Source organism: Oryctolagus cuniculus, chromosome 15 (genome assembly GCF_964237555.1).
Source record: "Oryctolagus cuniculus chromosome 15, mOryCun1.1, whole genome shotgun sequence".
NCBI classification, from domain to species: Eukaryota; Metazoa; Chordata; class Mammalia; order Lagomorpha; family Leporidae; genus Oryctolagus; species Oryctolagus cuniculus.
In genome coordinates this window covers 6,052,091-6,070,483 of record NC_091446.1, presented here as the reverse complement: position 1 = coordinate 6,070,483, position 18,393 = coordinate 6,052,091, and the positions used below count along the sequence as shown (strand labels likewise).

At 50.7% G+C, this 18,393-nt stretch overlaps 1 long non-coding RNA gene across 2 annotated transcripts; it reads right to left on the bottom strand.

Annotated features, from left to right (window-relative positions):
• Positions 1-485: 485 nt before the first annotated feature.
• On the bottom strand, positions 486-18,388 carry LOC127487576 (uncharacterized). 2 transcript variants are annotated; one of them, XR_007914526.2, is made up of 3 exons: positions 17,835-18,388; positions 17,510-17,730; positions 486-7,138 (listed from the first exon to the last, which is right to left on the bottom strand). It is a non-coding gene; the product is annotated as an uncharacterized lncRNA (long non-coding RNA). The 2 variants fall into 2 exon arrangements; XR_011382195.1 differs by lacking the exon at positions 486-7,138 and having other exon boundaries at positions 8,863-17,730.
• Between the last annotated feature and the right edge of the window lie 5 nt (positions 18,389-18,393).

Below are 18,393 nucleotides of genomic sequence, written 5' to 3'. Positions count from 1 at the left end.
GATGCACTCTCTGCTTTGTGTTTCTGCCTCTGGTCCCTAAGCTCACGTCTGAGTACAGTCCTACTTTTACATTTATATATTTAAGATATAGTTGAGGCCGGCGCCGTGGCTCACTAGGCTAATCCTCTACCTTGCTGTGCCGGCACACCGGGTTCTAGTCCCGGTAGGGGCGCCGGATGCTGTCCCGGTTGCCCCTCTTCCAGGCCAGCTCTCTGCTGTGGCCCGGGAGTGCAGTGGAGGATGGCCCAAGTGCTTGGGCCCTGCACCCCATGGGAGACCAGGAGAAGCACCTGGCTCCTGGCTCCTGCCATCGGATCAGCGCGGTGCGCCGGCCACAGCGTGCCGTCCGCGGCGGCCATTGGAGGGTGAACCAACGGCAAAGGAAGACCTTTCTCTCTGTCTCTCTCTCTCACTGTCCACTCTGCCTGTCAAAAAAAAAAAAAAAAAAAGATATAGTTGAACACGTAAAATGCTGACTGCACATTTTGTTGTCGTGTTTAGAACGAGGGGAGAAATTCCAGCCCCCACCGAGACCACAAGTCCACAGAGGTGGGATTTCCCAGCGCCCTGCACCCGGGTTTTCAGCTTGTTTCAGCCAAGAGGTGCACAGTGCGTGGTTAGATCTTGCTGCGGCTGCCATGATTTGCTTCCTGCATTTCCAGGTGTGTCGCTTGCTCCAACAAACAATACTGCCTCGGCAAAGGTTCGGCTGGCCGACCACTGCCAGAGAAGCGTCCATTGGGTGGCCCCCTAAGGTGGTTGCTCCAGACATTCGTCTTAAAACTTGCTATTTCAGGAAGCTGCCTCGGCTCCTCCGTTTTTTGCTGTAGTCCATCAATTCCACAAATTGGCCAGGCGCTACTTGAGCGCGATTGTTAGGGTCAGGAGCGGGAGGAACAGAACACCAGGTGTTACACTGAAAAGGGTGGCATACGTCGCCGCTTCAGTCATGTCCTTTAAGAGGGCGGAAAATAGCTGTTCACAGTTAACGCCAGAAGTGCTCGTTAAACCGATTTTCTGTTGGGAATGATTCCTCGAAATGTCGCAGGCTATCAAGTAGCTAAAATTCTATCAGGATTATGATACCCGCTGAGTTACAAGTTATAAGAGATGATACTGGAGATAAAGGCTTTGCGGGCAAATTAAAATAGTAATAATTTCGGTTAATGTAATGATATCTTTTTTTTAATCCTTTAATATCGCTCAGCCAAAATTACATATTTGGAAAAAAATGAGCCACTAAAGAAGATTTCCTAATTGTATGTGATGCGCCTGAAGGCATATTGCAGATGTAATTCAGATCTTGGACACGGAGGAAGACGGCTCTGATGATGATATTGTGCAACAGAGCTACATTTTAGTCACAAACAGTCATTATGTGAAATTGCTTTCCAGAGGAAGGAGCCCAGGAATCTGTGACAGCTCCCACAGTAAGCTGTGCAATCCCGGCTACACCCCGGGGGCTGTGCTCCTGGGAGGCACAGCCCTCCCTGTAGGCCCCGGACCTTCCAGATCCATCGCTGACCTCTCGGAAGTGACGCCCCTCGTTTTCCAGAAATGCCGTGGAGACTTTCTGTCCAGTTGGCTGATGCCAGTGCTGGCTTCTCTCCACCCGGCACGCCGGCTCACCCCCATCTCGTCACTCACCACCAAGATCGAGGGGGCATTTTGCAAGCACGAATCCTTCCGACTGTTTACAAGTAGGGGCAACTGTTTTCAGAAGTTGGGTTTTTAAAAAGTTGCATGCGGTTGAGCTACGACTAAGCACATGACCACAGGATCCTGCAGAGAATTTCATAAAGGTGCCCTGGTGGCCTTGACAAGTGACAGACAGCCGCGTCCCTGGCTTCTTTGCCTGCCTCTGCAGTCTCCAAGGTCAGACGCACCCACCTCCGCCATGTTTTCATCTCAGTGCGTGGGCTCCACCTTCTCCCCAGCCTCTGGCCTCAGGGTGCTGCCTCCCCCCTCCAACAAGCTTGAGTCCTCTCCCTCCCCCGACGCTGAGCTAAGTCCAGTCCCCTGGAGTGGCCGGACCACAGATTCCCCTACTGCTCCGGTTGGCTTCTGGGGCAGTCACAGCTTCCAAATAGGCTTGTTGGCTGGGGAGTGGGTCTCACCGGCCAGCCTCCTCGCATGGCTGCTGGCCGCTCCCGCCTGTCTCCCAAGGGCTTGGGGCCAGCCTCACCATTACTTCTGCTGAATCAGCCCCTCCCAGAAGTGCAGCCTCCAGCCTGAGGCTCCCATCTGGCCAGGGCTGTCTCTGTCTGGATTTAATTCATCCCAGCGGGAGCCCAGAGCGGGAGAGCAAACAGGACAGAAGAATTGCTTCCCCGGCCCCAGTCGAAAGTCGCGCCAACTGTTTAGACGCTCAGTGTTGAGAACGAGCTCCAGTCCTTCCAGAACATGGACACGAAGGCGGATTCCCGATCAGGCTTCGAGGTAGGGCTCCCCCAGGGCCCAGGCCAGACGAGCAGCCTCTGTGAGCCGGGAGGCCCCAGCTGCTGCTTGCTTCCTGGACTGGCCTGGCTTCCAGGGGGAGACGGCAGGCACAACCAGCATGGGTGAGGAGTCACGGTCAAGTTAGGCTTCTCAGATGTCAGAGTGATGATAGACCTGGAGATGAATTAGGGGAAGCTGGGGTGGCTCCGGACTATTCCTGTGTGACCCCTCACTTCACGACACAGACACCTGTCGGCCACCGCCTGCCAGAGGGTGCCCAGGAGAGAGACGCTGGTGTAATCCCCCCACCCGTCGCAGGAGAAAGGGCAGGTGCACGGGTCTGTGTGACCCGGGTAACTTTCGTCCATCTGCGTGGTGGGGGAGGGAAGGGAAGGCAGACATCTGGGGTCATGCGAAGCCCCTGGGGGGATACTGAGGCTCCAGGCTTTCGATCCTTAGTTCTCCAGTTTTTCCTCTGCAGAGAGGGTCAGTAAAACCCGGTTTTGTTGGGAGGGGTGAATCAGACAAAGGACTTTCGGGATCTCAGCAAAGAGGTCTCCAGATGGGTTTTTAAATGTCTGGTGCATAGCAGACACAGTGCCAGGCCCTGCACTAGCTACTGGGGTTGAAAATGAAGACCCTGCCCAGTAAGAGGGGAACACAGCCTGGAAGGTTCTCCCGGCACTGTTACCATCACACCCCGTGCTAGATGTCTCCTTCCCCGCTGTCTTCCTGCAGAACAGTAGTGCTGGGGAGACGCAGTGGAGCTGATGGGAAAGGAGGACCCCACTCACCTCCTGCACCACTTTCGCTCTCTTTAAAATTCACAGATGAAGTCCACACACTGTGAGTTGATCATTGTCTCAGCTTTAATGAAATGCTGAGGAACCGATGACGTGGCATAGCGGGTAAAGCTGCCGCCTGCAGTGCCAGCGTCCCATATAGGTGCCAGTTAGAGTCTGGGCTGCTCCACTTCCAATCCAGCTCTCTGCTAATGCGCCTGGGAAGGCAGCGGAGGACAGCCCAAGTGCTCCCACCATGTGGGAGACCTGGAAGAAGCTCCTGGCTCCTGGCTTCTGTCTGGCCCAGCTCCAGCCATTGGCAGCCATCTGGGGAGTGAGTCAGCAGATGGAAGATCTCTCTCTCTCTCTCTCTCTCTCTCGCTCTCTTTTTCTCTGACTCTGCCTTTCAAATAAGAAAATCTTAAAAAAAAAAATGCTGGGAAGGGAAGGGAGCCAGCCTGCTCAGGGTGTGTGTGCAGTGGAGAAGATGCTACTTTGAGATGCTAGAGTGACACCCGCTAGAAACGCAAGTTCCCAGATTTTAGAACTGAGAAAGTCCAGAATGTTCTCTGAAGCCTCCCTACCTCTAATTCACTGCACAACTTATTAGTATTTGGATCCCTTCCCTGAACAGTGAGCAAGAGAGGTCATTTTTTATTCTTTTTTTCAATAACTCAGTGCACACCGGAAGGTTCCTCTGTGTTCTCACCCATGTGGTCGCCCGCAGTGGCCTTTAATTTGAAAGAAAATGAAAAATTATCATAGAAATGCACCAAAAAAATGGTAATGCAGAGTGAGCAGAGCTGTTTTGTTTCTGCTAGTGGTGCAATATTTTCTCACGGTCATGCTCTTGAAACACGAATCTGTGATAGTTTAAGAGCTGAATACATAATTTAATACTGCCCAAGGCCAGCATTAGCCAAAGCAGATGTTTGTGGGGGACACATGTCCTCATTGGAGGGCTGCGCTGCCCTAATTCGGTCCAGTTCCCTGGGCTTCACTCTCGGGGGGCTCCGCTCAGGCGCCCTGGTGCAGGGGTGGAAACAAGCCTTAAAGGGGCAGCACCGGGGCGTCCTGCAGGCTCACCTGCCTCTGCTGCCGTGGACACGGCCTTGAGGTCACAGGTCCTCTGCCGCCCGACCCTGGCAAGATCCCAACCCAAGGGTTCAACATCGTCAGGGACAGGACACTTCCAGAGGTGCCCACTGCTCGGCAGCAGCACAAGTCCCACAGGGAGGCGCTCTGGGGTGGGGGCTGAGAGCGTGGCCCCGCTGTGCCGTCCCAGGGCCGTGGGACCCCAGCTCTGACCCAGCTCTGGCCACCCCGGCTGGACGAGCTCATGCCCCGGAATTTAGCTGCTCTGGGTGTTTTCCGGAAACGTTTCCCTCACGGGGCTGTTCTGGGGATCCAATGAGACAATGCATAGAAAACCCTTAACACAGCGTCCCGCATAACCTCGGGGCCGAGTAAGTGGAGGCCACCACTGTAATTTAATCTTCTACAAAATAATTTATCTTCTTATTAATATGAAGAGAACAGATTCCTGTAGTTTACAGATACAATTCTAAGAATACAATGATACTTCCTCCCTCCTTTTTCTGGTTTTTAATTTTTGCGCAAATATATTTTGGGTGAACTTGATAGTCACAGGTTGATCTCTGCTAAGTAAAAGCTTCAACAGGTCAGGAGCAGAAAGACCCCCGGTCAGCAGGAGCACAGACCAGAGCCAGAGGCAGCAGTCAAATCCCAAGGTGTCCATTTCACTCCTACACAGTAGATGATTTTGTGTGTGCTCTCTAGCTCGCTACCACAAATCTGAGAAGTCGGGTGATGTTTGGCGTTCTGGTGTCACTCCCTCGGGAGTCAGTGTGCGCGCTGGGGTCTCCCTCCCCGGACTCTGGATCTGCCATCTGGAAGCAGCCGGCTCGGCGGGCGGCCTCACCCCTCCTCCACGTGGCCAGCTGACACCTGGGGAGAGCCGTGGTTTCCCGTTCTGTTCCCTCCAGCCTCTGGAGTCTGTGGCCGTCGCCCTTGTACCCTCCTGCTCGCTGGGTCCTCTTGGCCTGGCCTCGTTCCCCTCGCCTGGGTAAGGCCAGCTTGTTCTTCAAGCTTCAGTGGAGCCCGCCCCCTGGCCTGGAAGCCTCCCCGGACCCCCGAGGCCCCCGCTGTTCTCCTGCTGAATGGGACGGAAACTGGGTCAGCACAGCCTCTCGCTAAATCCCCAGAGCTTCCCATGGGTCTCGCCCACGCCGGGTGCTCCATAAACACTGACTGGGTCCACAGGGAGGCCGGTGTTCATGGACATCGGTCGAGGTGCGTCTTTGCAGGCCGCAGAGGGGTTGCCACCGACAGGTGTGATTGCGCAGTCTCAGCCAGTGAGGGGTCAGAGAAGAGTCACTGGGGCTTCCCCGAAACGCGAGAGGAGTCACCGGCAAGCTTTGTTGGTGGCGGTGACCCGGTGCACCTGCCTGGCGCTGGCCCTGTTTTCCAGGCAGTGAGTACACAGCGGCCCCCGTCAAGCAGACCTCAGACAAGCCCCTCTCCGACACTGAGCCCAGGCAGGGGCCTGCCACTCCCGGTCCTTTCCCTCCTGCCAAACACAGAGGCCGCTCTGAAGAACTCGCTCAGGGTCAGGTCTTTCGTTCTGGACTCTGCATTCTTCCACAGAGGAGCAGGGCCCTTTCTCACCTGGGTCAGCGGCGTGCACAGGCTGTGGGCTTTGGGAAAAAGCGGTAGTAAATTGAACTTCTGAAAACTATATCTAATGCCACCACATTTTGCACTCATGATTCCTAATTTTACTCTTTTCATGATTTTTAAAATAAAGATGTTAATCGTCATTTCAGGGAATGTACGCTGGTAGCTGTATGGAAAGGGTTTTCAAAAAGGATGGAGAGTGAACGTCGTCTTTTAGTTCCATTTTCCAGGACTTTTTCATGTTTCTGGCAATGTTTACAGCAAATGGACAGGAGTCTGCGGTGAGGCCCCGTGAGTAGCCCAGATCTCTCCACTGGAACAATTCACGTCCGGGAGACGGCAGGTCGGCAGGTGGCTCTTACCTGAAGCAGGATTCCGTCCACTGGCACTGGCTGCGGGCTGCCGGCGTGCACCCCTGGGCAGGTGGAGGCTGAATTTCCAGTCCCAACCCCAGCGGGGCCCCGGAGCTCGGGGCTCGGCTTGGCAGCATGGCCGGTGGGCCTCCTGCACTCCTCAGTGACTCTGGCCAGGGCGAAGGGGCTGGAGGTGGCGATGCCGGAATCAATTCCAGGCTCCCCAGGGACAGGATGCGGCTCTCGGAGCAGGCACCCGATCGAGGGGAATCGGCCACCCTTGCACAGCGTTGGTGGTCCGCTGTCCCCAGCCACCTGAGCATCCTGGCAAACACCTCATTCCTCACGAGCTGCACAGAACGTGAGATCTGTACCAGGTTCTGTCGCAGCCTCGCTCCTGCAGCCGCCTATCAGGCTGTGCGGATGCGTTCTAAAGCCGAGGCGCGTGTCGAGTTCCCAGCCCTCATGTGTTTGTCTTTCCACGGATGCGGCAATGCTTTCTTTGCCTTTACCGTTTGTCTCCCTTCATCTGGCAGAGACCAAGCTTTCCCGGCACCCACGCGGACGTTAATATCGGGGCCTTTGTTTAGCTGCGGCCAACAGCTCTCGACGGCCCTCCGAGCAGCTGGGGAACTGTCGCTGCTCCCCTGGAATGGCAGACAACCCCGTCCCTAACCAAGAGCACGAATCTGACCTTCACAGGGTGTCTTTATCCCGCACCCTGCTGGTGACGCCCGGGCACGGGGCTTTCTCCTCTGCTGGTTCCCGGCTGCCAGAGGTTTTCTCCCGGGAACAAAGCGACCGTTCCGTCACCACGGAGCTCCATTATTGTTTCACCTAGCGCAGCCCGAGGAAATCGTTTTGAAGCTGAAAACACAAACAGTGCATTTCTACCACAAACTTCCCACCAAAGCAGAAACTGTACTTCCTAAGTGGAACCAGATCTCCAGTCCATTCATTGTCCAGCAGAAAACCACACAGCTTTTAGCTTTGATGGCCTGCTAGGCTGGCGGCCAGTACAAGTTCCCCAGAACACTTCCCCGGTCCCAGCTGGCCCTCTCAGCCTGGTTCTTTTGCAAGCAAGGACAGGAGCGACTGGAAAGGCACCAACAATGGCTGGGCCAGCTGAAGCCAGGAGCCAGGAACTCCATCCGGTCCCCTGGATACGTGTGCAGGGCCCTGGGCCATCTTCCACCACAGGGTTCCAGGCACTTGGGCCGTCTTCTGCTGCTTTGTCCAGGCCGTTAGCAGGGAGCTGGATTGGAAGTGGAGCAGTTGAGACCTGAACCTCGTCACTTACATGGATTGGTGGAGTTTCCGTCTGCTTTTTTCTTTGCGGATCTGGGGTTGGTGTTAATGTCTCACACCCCAGCGCTGGAGCTGGTCCTGAACCCGCCCCTAGTTCTTCTGAGGTGCCTGTAAGCCACACACATCAGTGTGGCTGCGACGGCAGACCAGTGGCCACTGTGACAGATTTGAGCAAACCGGAGCCTGTGGCTGGAATGTTCTCACATTAAGTTCCTAGGGCCCGGTGAGCTTTCCTCCTAGCCACACTGTGATTGTAGAAACGTAAGAGGGGCTGGCGCTGTGGTGTAGCGGGTAAAGCTGCCACCTGCAGTGCTGGCATCGCATATGAGCACCGGTTCGAGTCCCGGCTGCTCTACTTCCGATCCAGCTCTCTGTTGGTTCACTCCCTAAATGGCCGCAATGGCTGGAGCTGGGTCAATCCAGAGCAAGGAGCCAGGAGCTCCTTCCGGGTCTCCCACGCAGGTGCAGGGGCCCAAGCACTTGGGCCATCTTCCACTGCTTTCCCAGGCTGTAGCTGAGAGCTGGATGGGAAGAAGAGCAGCCGGGACAGGAACCAGTGCCACATGGATGCCAGCACCATGCAGACGGAGGCTTAGCCCACTACGCCACAGCGCCGCCCCCCCCCCTTCTTGTGTTTATGTAGAACACCCCTGTTTGTAGAACACACAACACACACTAAATACTCACGTTAGCAGCTTTCTCTGAAATGGTTCCTGGGGTTATTTGTACCACACTTGCAATTTTCCTGTAAGTTCAAGATTATTTTTCTTTTTCTTTTCTTTTCTTTTTCTTTTTCTTTTTCTTTTTCTTTTTTTTTTTTTTTTTTTTGACAGGCAGGGTGGACAGTGAGAGAGAGAGACACACACACAGAGAAAGGTCTTCCTTTTGCCATTGGTTCACCCTCCAATGGCCGCCGCAGCCGGTGCATTGCGGCCAGCACATTGCGTTGATCCGAAGCCAGGAGCCAGGTGCTTCTCCTGGTCTCCCATGGGGTGCAGGGCCCAAGCACTTGGGCCATCCTCCACTGCACTCCCTGGCCACAGCAGAGAGCTGGACAGGAAGAGGAGCAACTGGGACAGAATCTGCCGCCCCTACCAGGACTAGAACCCGGTGTGCCAGCACCGCAGGCGGAGGATTAGCCTATTGAGCCGCGGTGCCGGCAAGAGTATTTTTCAAAAAATTATTTTATTCTATAAGTGACATAATATTTGTACATATTGGTAGGGTATACTGTGGTAGGTCAACACATAATTCAATATGTGAAGATCCAATCAGAGTTGTTGTTTTAAAGGTTTATTTATTTATTTGAAAGTCAGATTGACAGAGAGAGAGGGAGGAAGAGAGAGAGATCTTCCATTCATTGGTTCACTCGCCAGATGCTGCAGTGGCTGGAGCTCAGCCAGGCCAGAGATTCCTCCCGGGTCCCCTGTGCAGGCAGCAGGGTCCCAAGTATTTGGACCATCCTCTACGGCCTTCCCAGGCGCAGTGGCAAGGAGCTGGACTGGAAGTGGAGCAGCCGGGACTTGAACTGGCGCTCTGACACAGCATGCGCTGATGTATGGTGTTGTAGGCAGTGGCTTAACCTGCTGTGCCACAGCTCTGGCCCCCGGGGTTTCCGTTTTGTTTTGTTTTGTTCTACAGCAGTAGATCAATCACTTCACTCTTCAATGGACACTGACGCTGCTGTTGAAATTGACGGCGGCAGCCTCCGGAGGATTTGCACAGCCGGCGATAGAAGCGCGCACACTGGTGAGAAGCTGGAGTTCGGGGAAACCAGGAACAGTCGGCTCTGCAGTCAGCTCCGTTTCCGTCCCCACCGCCACACAGGCTGCTCGGCTTCCTGTCAGTCGTGTGTTCTGCGGAAGTTGTCACCTCGCGATCGTGTCCCCGCACCCGCCCCGTCACACTGAGTGTAATTCCTCAGGGGGTGCCACAACGTGACTTTTTTGGAAAAATGAGGGCCTAATGATGCAAATTATTTAATTATACAATTACGAAAGAACACAGAAGCTTTAAAAAGTTCTTTTAAAACTTTCATGAGCATTTAATATTCGTACATTTTTACGGGGTATCATGCAATATTTCAGCACAGATTTATTGTAAACCGGTCAGACCAGGCAGGCAGCCTTGCCTTGCCGTTTGCTAATCTTTTCTTTCCCTTGAAACCCTCCCAGCTCCCCTCCTCCAGTTCTCCATACAGTGTCTGTAGGTTGCTGTGAGCGACAGCCACCCACTGTGCTGTGCCAAGCTTGGCATCGGGATCTACACAAACTCCAGAGTCGGTCCTGCCTCCGGGACTTACAGACAGGAGCCTTGCAGCCTGAAGGGCCCAGAATCACAAACCGCTTGGCCAGCAAGTTTGCCAAATGTGTACTATCTTCTTGATTCAAGCTGTCATTGCTCTTAAACCATGTTATAACTTGTTTTCTCAAAAGTCTGTGGTCACCCCTCCGTCGGAGTTGTTCAGGCTTCGGTTCCGTTACTCTGCAGGAAGTTAACAGTGTTGATTGTGAGAATCGTTGGCGAAGCATCATCCGTGCTAGGTTGAATGACGATGTTGATTTCTCGGGTATGTTCTCTGCTTCTCAACACATTCATTTTTTAAAAAACACACACCCAGAATATCTTTATCCAATAGCAAACGGCACATAATTCATTTTATGCTTTCGTTTTATATGGTTGGCACACAATAGTGTTGAATACTAATAATCTCAATTTATTAAAGATTTTTAAAATATGGGTACAAAGGGTCATCTTACATACGTATTTCTGGATATTGCTTAAAATTCAACAAAATTTCAAGGAAATCCCTTCAAAACAACTGGTACAATTTTAACTCGCTTTAAAGTGCTGTGTGGTATCTTATGATGGGGATGTGCCATAATTTATTAGTCATTTTCCTGCCAACAGGGAGCAGTTCACTTGCTTTTTTTCTAAATAATGCACAAAATAAACCCCCTCTTGTGCTTGTTTCTGTACTTAGATGCTTAGGAATGGGTGATGGCCAGGGAGCATCTACAAGGGACTGTGGCCATTTGCAACGCACACACATCCTTCTGTGCTTATTCGGGACACTGCTGGACATCAACAGTGAGTTATTTAAACTTTTTCTTTCTAGTCTGATGGCTGTTAAGTGATTCCCTCACTCAGACCTTTACTGAGCACCTTCTGAAAGCCGGGCACTGTTGTTTGCACCGTGGCTACAGCAGTGGACAAAGCAAGCCACGTCCCTGGGCTCACGGAGTTGCACTGCAGAGGAGGAAGACAGATGGCAGCCACGCATGTATGTGGTAAGTCAGCGGGGGCAGGACAGGGACTGGAGGTGACAGAGGCTGGGGAGCAGTGGTGCTATTTAAGGTAGGCTGCTTGGGAAAGACATCTTGGAGGTGATATTCTGGCAGAGACCAGGGGGAAGTGTGGAACGGAGTCCCGGGGCTCAGAGATGGCCTGCTGAGGGTCTGAGCTGGTGCATGTCTGGTGTGTGGGAGGGGCGGCCAGCGGCTGCACACACTCTGCACCCTGGAGCTCCCCGAAAGCCAGTGGGCACGCCTGACATCAGGCCCACTGCCCAGGACACCTGCAGGCTGAACACCTGCTGGGACCAGGGGGAAGGACCCCCTTTCTGCTCCTGACCAGAGCCTGTTTACATTTTCTGCATTACAAAAAGGTTTTTTTCCCCATAATTGCCCTTGTCTGTTGACTTTATATAGAGCCCAGCTCTTCCAACAATTGGAAAATTGACTCCAGCTTCTTGTGTTTCTGGGTTTGTAACCATGGTAGGGAGGCTTTCTCACCCCCAGCTGGTGCGTGCGCACCCACGGGCTTTGTGGGCTTCATCTCTCTGTGTTTAAGTCTTCGGTTCATCTAGATTACATTTTTAATGTGATGTCAGATAAGGATCCAATCACACTTTCTTACAGACAGCCATTGTACCGTCAATATTTATGAAATATTCTTTTTCCCACTGAAACGAACCCTCGTTGTATATTGTAATTTTTTTTATTTGCTGGCATCTATTTTTGGGTTCTCTGTTCAGTGCCGCTGATCTAGTCATCTGTTCCCAACTGACACCCAGTGACTTGATTGCAGGCTTGGCACGAGCTGTTATTTTGCAAGGCGAGTGTACTCCCTGTTCTTCCCCGTAACCTTCTTAGCTATTCTGGGGCTTTAATATCATTCCAGTCAACTAATACTAAAAAAAAAGAGCTCTGAGATTTTCATCGAAATCAGATTTCTTTTGTATATTAATTTGGGAGAACTGACATTTTATGATACAAGTCTTCAGTCCACAAAGAATACTTGTTCAGGTCTTGGTTTCCGTCACTCAGTGAGAGACTGTGGCTTTCTTCTTTTAGATGCTGCACTTTTGGTAAAATCCATCTCTGAGCATTTGTGGCTTCTGTAACTGTTGGGAATGAAATGCATTTTCCGGTTCCTACTTCCGGGTGCTTTGTCTGAGTGCCTGTAGGAAGCGCTTGCTACAAAGCGGCCTTGAGCACTCAGGAGTTTGAAAAGAAAGCCTTGGGCCGGGCACCTTGGCTCACTTGGTTAATCCTCTGCCTGCGGCGCCGGCATCTCAATGGGCGCCGCCGATTCTGTCCCGGTTGCTCCTCTTCCAGTCCAGCTCTCTGCTGTGGCCTGGGAGGGCAGTGGAGGATGGCCCAAGTGCTTGGGCGCCTGCACCCGCATGGGAGACCAGGAGAAGCACCTGGCTCCTGGCACCTGTGAGGGTACCAGTCATGGTGGATTACAGCCCATCCCCTTATTCATCACCTTAATTTATCTTCTGCAAATAAGGTTTCCAAATGAGGGCTAGAACTTCGGCATCTTTAGGGGGGAACATGTTTTCTGAACTTAGACTCACCAGAAGTCAGATAAGACTCACGGCCTCCCCTGATTCTCTGTTTCTTAGTGACTTTATCTATAAGCAGCTTAACAATCTCCTGTGGTGATTGGTCTACTTAAAGTTTCCACTTGTTATTGGGTCAATATAGGAAATTTGTAATTCGTTTTTTCTCTGCATTTTCAAAGGATTTGTCATAATATTACATGTGTCAAAAAAATCTTGAATATTTATTTTTTCTCTCTTGCTGTCTTTTTCTTAATCAAACTCAAAAGAAATTTATCTTTTTTAGTGTTTTTTTCAAAGAAATGGCTTTTGGATTAATTTATCCTCCTGCTGGCTTTGTTGCTGGGGTTTTCTATGTCACTAATTTTGTCTCTTAAACTGGTAAGTCCTCATTTTCTGGCTTCTTTTTATTTATTTTGTAGCTTCTTTTATAATTTCTGGTTCCTTTATTTTTGTTATTTTATCTTATTTTTAATTTTTAATGCTATTATTTCCTTATTTTTATCTTTGATAATGAAACATTTAAATCTATAGATTTTAGAAAACTCTTAGGTGTGGTAACATAGGTTTTTATTATTTACTTTATTATTTATTTGATAAAAATGCATAGTCTAAGGTGTACAACATGCTTTTTTTTTTAGGATTCATTTATGTATTTGAGAGGCAGAATAAGAGGAATCTTCCTGCCACTGGTTCACTCCACAAATGGCTGCAATGGCTGGAGCTGCGCCAGTCCGAAGTTAGCAGCCCTTCCAGGTCTCCACGCAGGTGCAGGGGCCCAAGCACTTGGGCCATCTTCTATTGCTTTCTCAGGCCACAGCAGGGAGCTGGATCAGAAGAGGAGCAGCTAAAACTCGAACCAGTGCCCATACAGGGTGCTGGCACCGCAGGCGGAAGATTAACCTACTGCGCCAAGGGCAGGGCCCAACATGATGTTTTGATATGCATGTACATTGTGAAATAATTACTACAGTTAAACTCATTAGCATGTCTTCGCCTCACCTGGTTAGCATTTGTGTTTTGTGTGTGTGTGTGAGTATGTGTGAGAGAACACTTAAGATCTACTGTGTTAGCAAATTTCAGGAATACAGCAGTGTTACCAACGGTGGTGGCCTTTGAAGTGGATCCAGTTTTAGCCCTCATGTATCCTTTGACCAACATCTCTGTTACCCTCGTCCATTCTGCTTTCTGCTTCTATGAATTAGACTTTTAAAACTCCACATATTGGTGAGATCATACAGTATTTTTTTTCTTCCTGTGCCTGTCTCATTTCACTTAGCACAATGTCCTGATTAGCAGAATTTTCTTCTGTTTGAGACTGAATAATGTGTGTGTGTGTGTGTGTGTGTCTACATTTTATCTGTAGCGCTATTTCCATGGATAATGAATTAATGATACAATGAATGTGGGAGTGCAGGTGACGCTCCGATATGCTGATTCACTTCCTGTGGACACAGACCTAAGAGTGGATTTCTGGATCAGATGTGAGTTCTCTGAGTCTTTAACTTCTTGAGGAAGCGCCGTACCATTTTCCATAATGATTGTACCAATTTCCACTGCCACCAACAGTGTACATGGACTCCTTTTCTTCAGTCTTGCCAACATTCGTTATCTATGGTCGTTTTGATCAGAGCAGTCCTTACAGGTGCGAGGCTGGCCCAGTGTGGTGCTGTTCGTGTTTGGTGGTTACTGATGTGAGCACTTTTGTATACTGTACCTGTTGGCCATTTGTATGCCTTATTTGGAAAAAGTCTATTTAAATCCTTGGCTCATTCTTTTTTTTTAAAGATTTTTTATTTATTTATTTATTTTTTGACAGGCAAAGTGGACAGTGAGAGAGAGAGACAGAGAGAAAGGTCTTCCTTTTGCCGTTGGTTCACCCTCCAATGGCCGCCACGGCCGGCGCACCGCGCTGATCTGATGGCAGGAGCCTGGTGCTTCTCCTGGTCTCCCATGGGGTGCAGGGCCCAAGGACTTGGGCCATCCTCCACTCCACTCCCTGGCCACAGCAGAGAGCTGGCCTGGAAGAGGGGCAACCGGGACAGAATCCGGCGCCCCGACCAGGACTAGAACCCGGTGTGCCGGCGCCGCAGGTGGAGGATTAGCCTAGTGAGCTGCAGCGCCTGCCCGGCTCATTCTGAACTTGAGTTATTATTACCATTTTGCTATTGCACTGTATGCGTCCTCATGTGTCTTGGGTAGTAGCCCGTATCAGGCAGGTGATTTGCAGGTAGTCCCTCTGTGGGCTGCCTTCCTTGACGGATTCTTCCTATGCTGTGCCTAAGCTTCCTGGTGTAAGATGGTTTCATTTCTTCATTTTTGCTTTGGTGCCGTAACCAAGAAAATGATTGCCAAGACAGACGTCAGAGAGTTTTTGCCTTTTGTTTTTCTTTGGAGTTTTGTCATTTCAGGTCTTACATTTATTTTTTTTTTAAGATTTATTTATTTATTTGAAAGTCAGAGTTACACAGAGAGAGGAGAGGCAGAGTGGATAGTGAGAGAGAGAGAGAGACAGAGAGAAAGGTCTTCCTTTTGCCATTGGTTCACCCTCCAATGGCCGCCGTGGCCGGTGCGCTGCGGCCGGCGCACCACGCTGATCCGAAGGCAGGAGCCAGGTGCTTCTCCTGGTCTCCCATGGGGTGCAGGGCCCAAGCACTTGGGCGATCCTCCACTGCACTCCCTGGCCACAGCAGAGAGCTGGCCTGGAAGAGGGACAACCGGGACAGAACCCGGTGCCCTGACCGGGACTAGAACCCGGTGTGCCAGCGCCGCAAGGCGGAGGATTAGCTTACTGAGCCGTGGCGCCAGCCGGGGTTTGGATTTTTAAGCCGATTGATCCCTTACAGAAGGACGATCGATCCGGAGTTTCACGTTATGGCAGAACTGGTGATCCTGGTTCCGATCCTGAATCCATGGATCTTTCACTCTTGTTTTCTCTTTTTCGTTTTGTCTGCTTCTCTTTCCCCTGAGGTGGGACTCCTGCCAGGCATCTCCATCCGATGAGCGAGCATTCTGCTTTCCCCAAGTTCTCAGTGAAGCATCACTTGAAGTCACAATCCCAAGACGGAGGACTTCTCCCTCCTGGGCGAACCCTCTGCCTCGCCTCGCTCTACCCCAGTGAGGGAGGACAAGCCATTGGCAAGATGACTTTCTATTCTGGTGAAATTTCAGGTTGATTCATTCAGAAAAAATGAAATAGTAACAACTATAAAAATAGTAAGAAGATTGGGATTATGGTGGACATCGTGTGAAGTAGGTTCTGGGAAGAGAAGTGTTTCCAATATTGAAATTCCTGATCTGAACACACCATCTTGCTCTGTTTGCTCGGGAATGACACAATACTCTTCCAAAAAGCTTCGTCGTTGGTTTTCACGATAAAGTTTTACATTTATCAAATTCGTGCCAAAACTTTTGGGCTTTCCTTTGCTATTGTGAATAGGATTTCTATTTCCACTCTACTTTCTAGTTTGTTATCATCATTATAAGCAAAGCAGTTAATTTTGTATATTCATCTTGTATCTATTTAGAAAAATAGCCAGCATGCTAAATTGTAAAATTGGTTATATAATTATTCACTTGGCTCTCTTGGATTTCCAGAGAGTCCATCATATAATCTGTTATTAATGATGATTTCAGACTTTTATGTCTTTCACGTTCTCTCGCTCCAGAACACCAGCACAGTATAGAAGGATGGAACCTAGGGACGACTCTCTGTGTTTTACCTGGCTTCAGTCCGACTATCTTTAGTGCAATGCTGTTAGGTAAGAATCTGTTGTATTCTAATAGATATCCTAGGTCATCTCAAAAGCTTTATTTTTATTGGTTTATTTATTTTCATTTTATTTGAAAGGTAGAGAGACAAAGAGAACGAGCAAGCATTTCCATCCACTGGTTCACTCTCCAAATCTTTGCAACAGCCAAGGTAGACCGAAGCCAAGAGCCTGGGACTCCATTCAAATCTCCCATGAGGGTAACAGGGACCCAAGTACTTGAGCCATTGTCTGCTGTCTCCCAGAATGCACACTGGCAGAAAGATGGCTCAGAAGCAGAGGAGCCAGGATTCCAACCCCACACTCCAACCTCAGATGCAGGCATCCCCAGCAGGACCCAAGCCTCTTCACCAAACCCCCATCCCCAGACCTTTATTTTGTAACTATTTTCTAACAGTTGTTTCTTTAAAAAACAAAATCTAGGGGCCGGAGCTGTGGCTCACTTAGCTAATCCTCCACCTGAGGCACTGTCGTCCCATATGGGCTCCAGGTTCTAGTCCCGGTTGCTCCTCTTCCAGGCCAGCTCTGCTGTGGCCCGGGAGTGCAGTGGAGGATGGCCCAAGTACTTGGGCCCTACACCCGCATAGGAGATCAGGAGAAGCACCTGGCTCCTGGCTTTGGATCAGCACAGCGCCGGCCGTAGCGGCCATTTGGGGAGTGAACCAATGGAAGGAAGACCTTTCTCTCTGTCTCTCTCTCTCTCCCTGTCTATAACTCTACCTGTCAAATAATAAAAAAAAATCTAGAGTCAAATCTGAAATTTTGTAGGATGTCTAGAAGTCCCTTGAGATAATCATTTGTGATTTTCTGCTTTGATCTTCAGGGCAATGATTGGCGTTAGCAGAGGTACCAGGAGTGAGTGATCTCTGTGCTTTAACCTATTTGCATCCCGGCGCAGCTGGCTTGCTGGTTATTTTTATTTTATTTTGCATCTTTGGTCATGAGTGAGGACAACTTGAGTTGCCTTTGTCTGGTTTTGATACCAGATAGGTGTGAGTCATTTAAAATGAGTCTGGAAGGCCCTCCAAATATGTTTTCACAAGAAATAAAAAGACATACATCTTAACTAAATTGACAAGTGTCCATCATGCTACTACAGGAGGCCTGGATTGAGGTCCTGGGCTCCAGCATTGTGCACATCGGGGGAGTGAACCAGTGGACGAGAGCTGTCTGTGTCTCTCTGCCTCTCAAACAAATAAATAAAATTCCTGCAGGAAGAAGCCCGTTTCTTTAACATAGCTTTGCTTAGTTGGCAGCCGTTCCCCGACTAGGTGGAGCACGGACACCTTGCTGCTGCTGTTCCCCACTCACCTGGGACGGCGTCTTCCACGCTCTCTGTAGAGAAGGCTGGTTTGGGGGTGCTGCCCTCAGTGCAAGGATGTCTTCTGCAAATCGCTTACAACAGCAAAGGCTGGAAAACAACCTGGGGAATAGGCTGGACGCATTACAGCAGAACGGAGCCTTACATGGTCATAAACTGGTGTGCACAAAGATTTCACAAGGGCATGAAAATGCGCATGTTTTCATGCTAACTGGAAAATCAAGATAAAATATACCACGTGATCACACCTCAGTAAAGCCAAATGAACAGAGGAAAACAAGTAGGAATTGATTCACCAAGACAGCAGATAGTTACCTGGGCGGTGCCTTTGTTTTTAATTCTTCTCTCTGCATTTCTGCAAGCTTGCCTTGCAGCCCCCCATTCCCACACAGCGGGAGCGAGTCAGGAGAAGGGAGGGCGGAGTCTCTGCCTAAGGCCCCGTGTGGATTTCTGCCCAGTGCCCTCTCCTGCAGCCCACGCCAGTCTCACTCGGGCTCCTGGAGCGCACGTTCCAGCCCCCACCCCGTTGCCTTTCTGTTCCATCCTCACCCCGTCTGTAGCAGACTCTCTTTCCCTTTGGACCACAAGTTCCTCCCAGGATGGGGACAGTGCGCAAGGGACCTGAGCCGCTACCGCAGGACTTCCTGCACGGCTCCTGCCGACACGGGCGATGCCGTTCTCTGAAGATGCCTCTCCCAGTCAACCCCGCTCAGCATAGCTCGGAGAGGAGCGGGCAGGGTCCCAGAGCCCGGGCGGAGCAGGTTGAGGGACGGCTGTGCTCCAGGTCACTGCAGCCGCCTCACATTCTCCCTCCCAGCCTACGGTCTCCACTCCTGGGCCTTGGTCCTCCCCACCTTCCAACAGGGACTTTCTA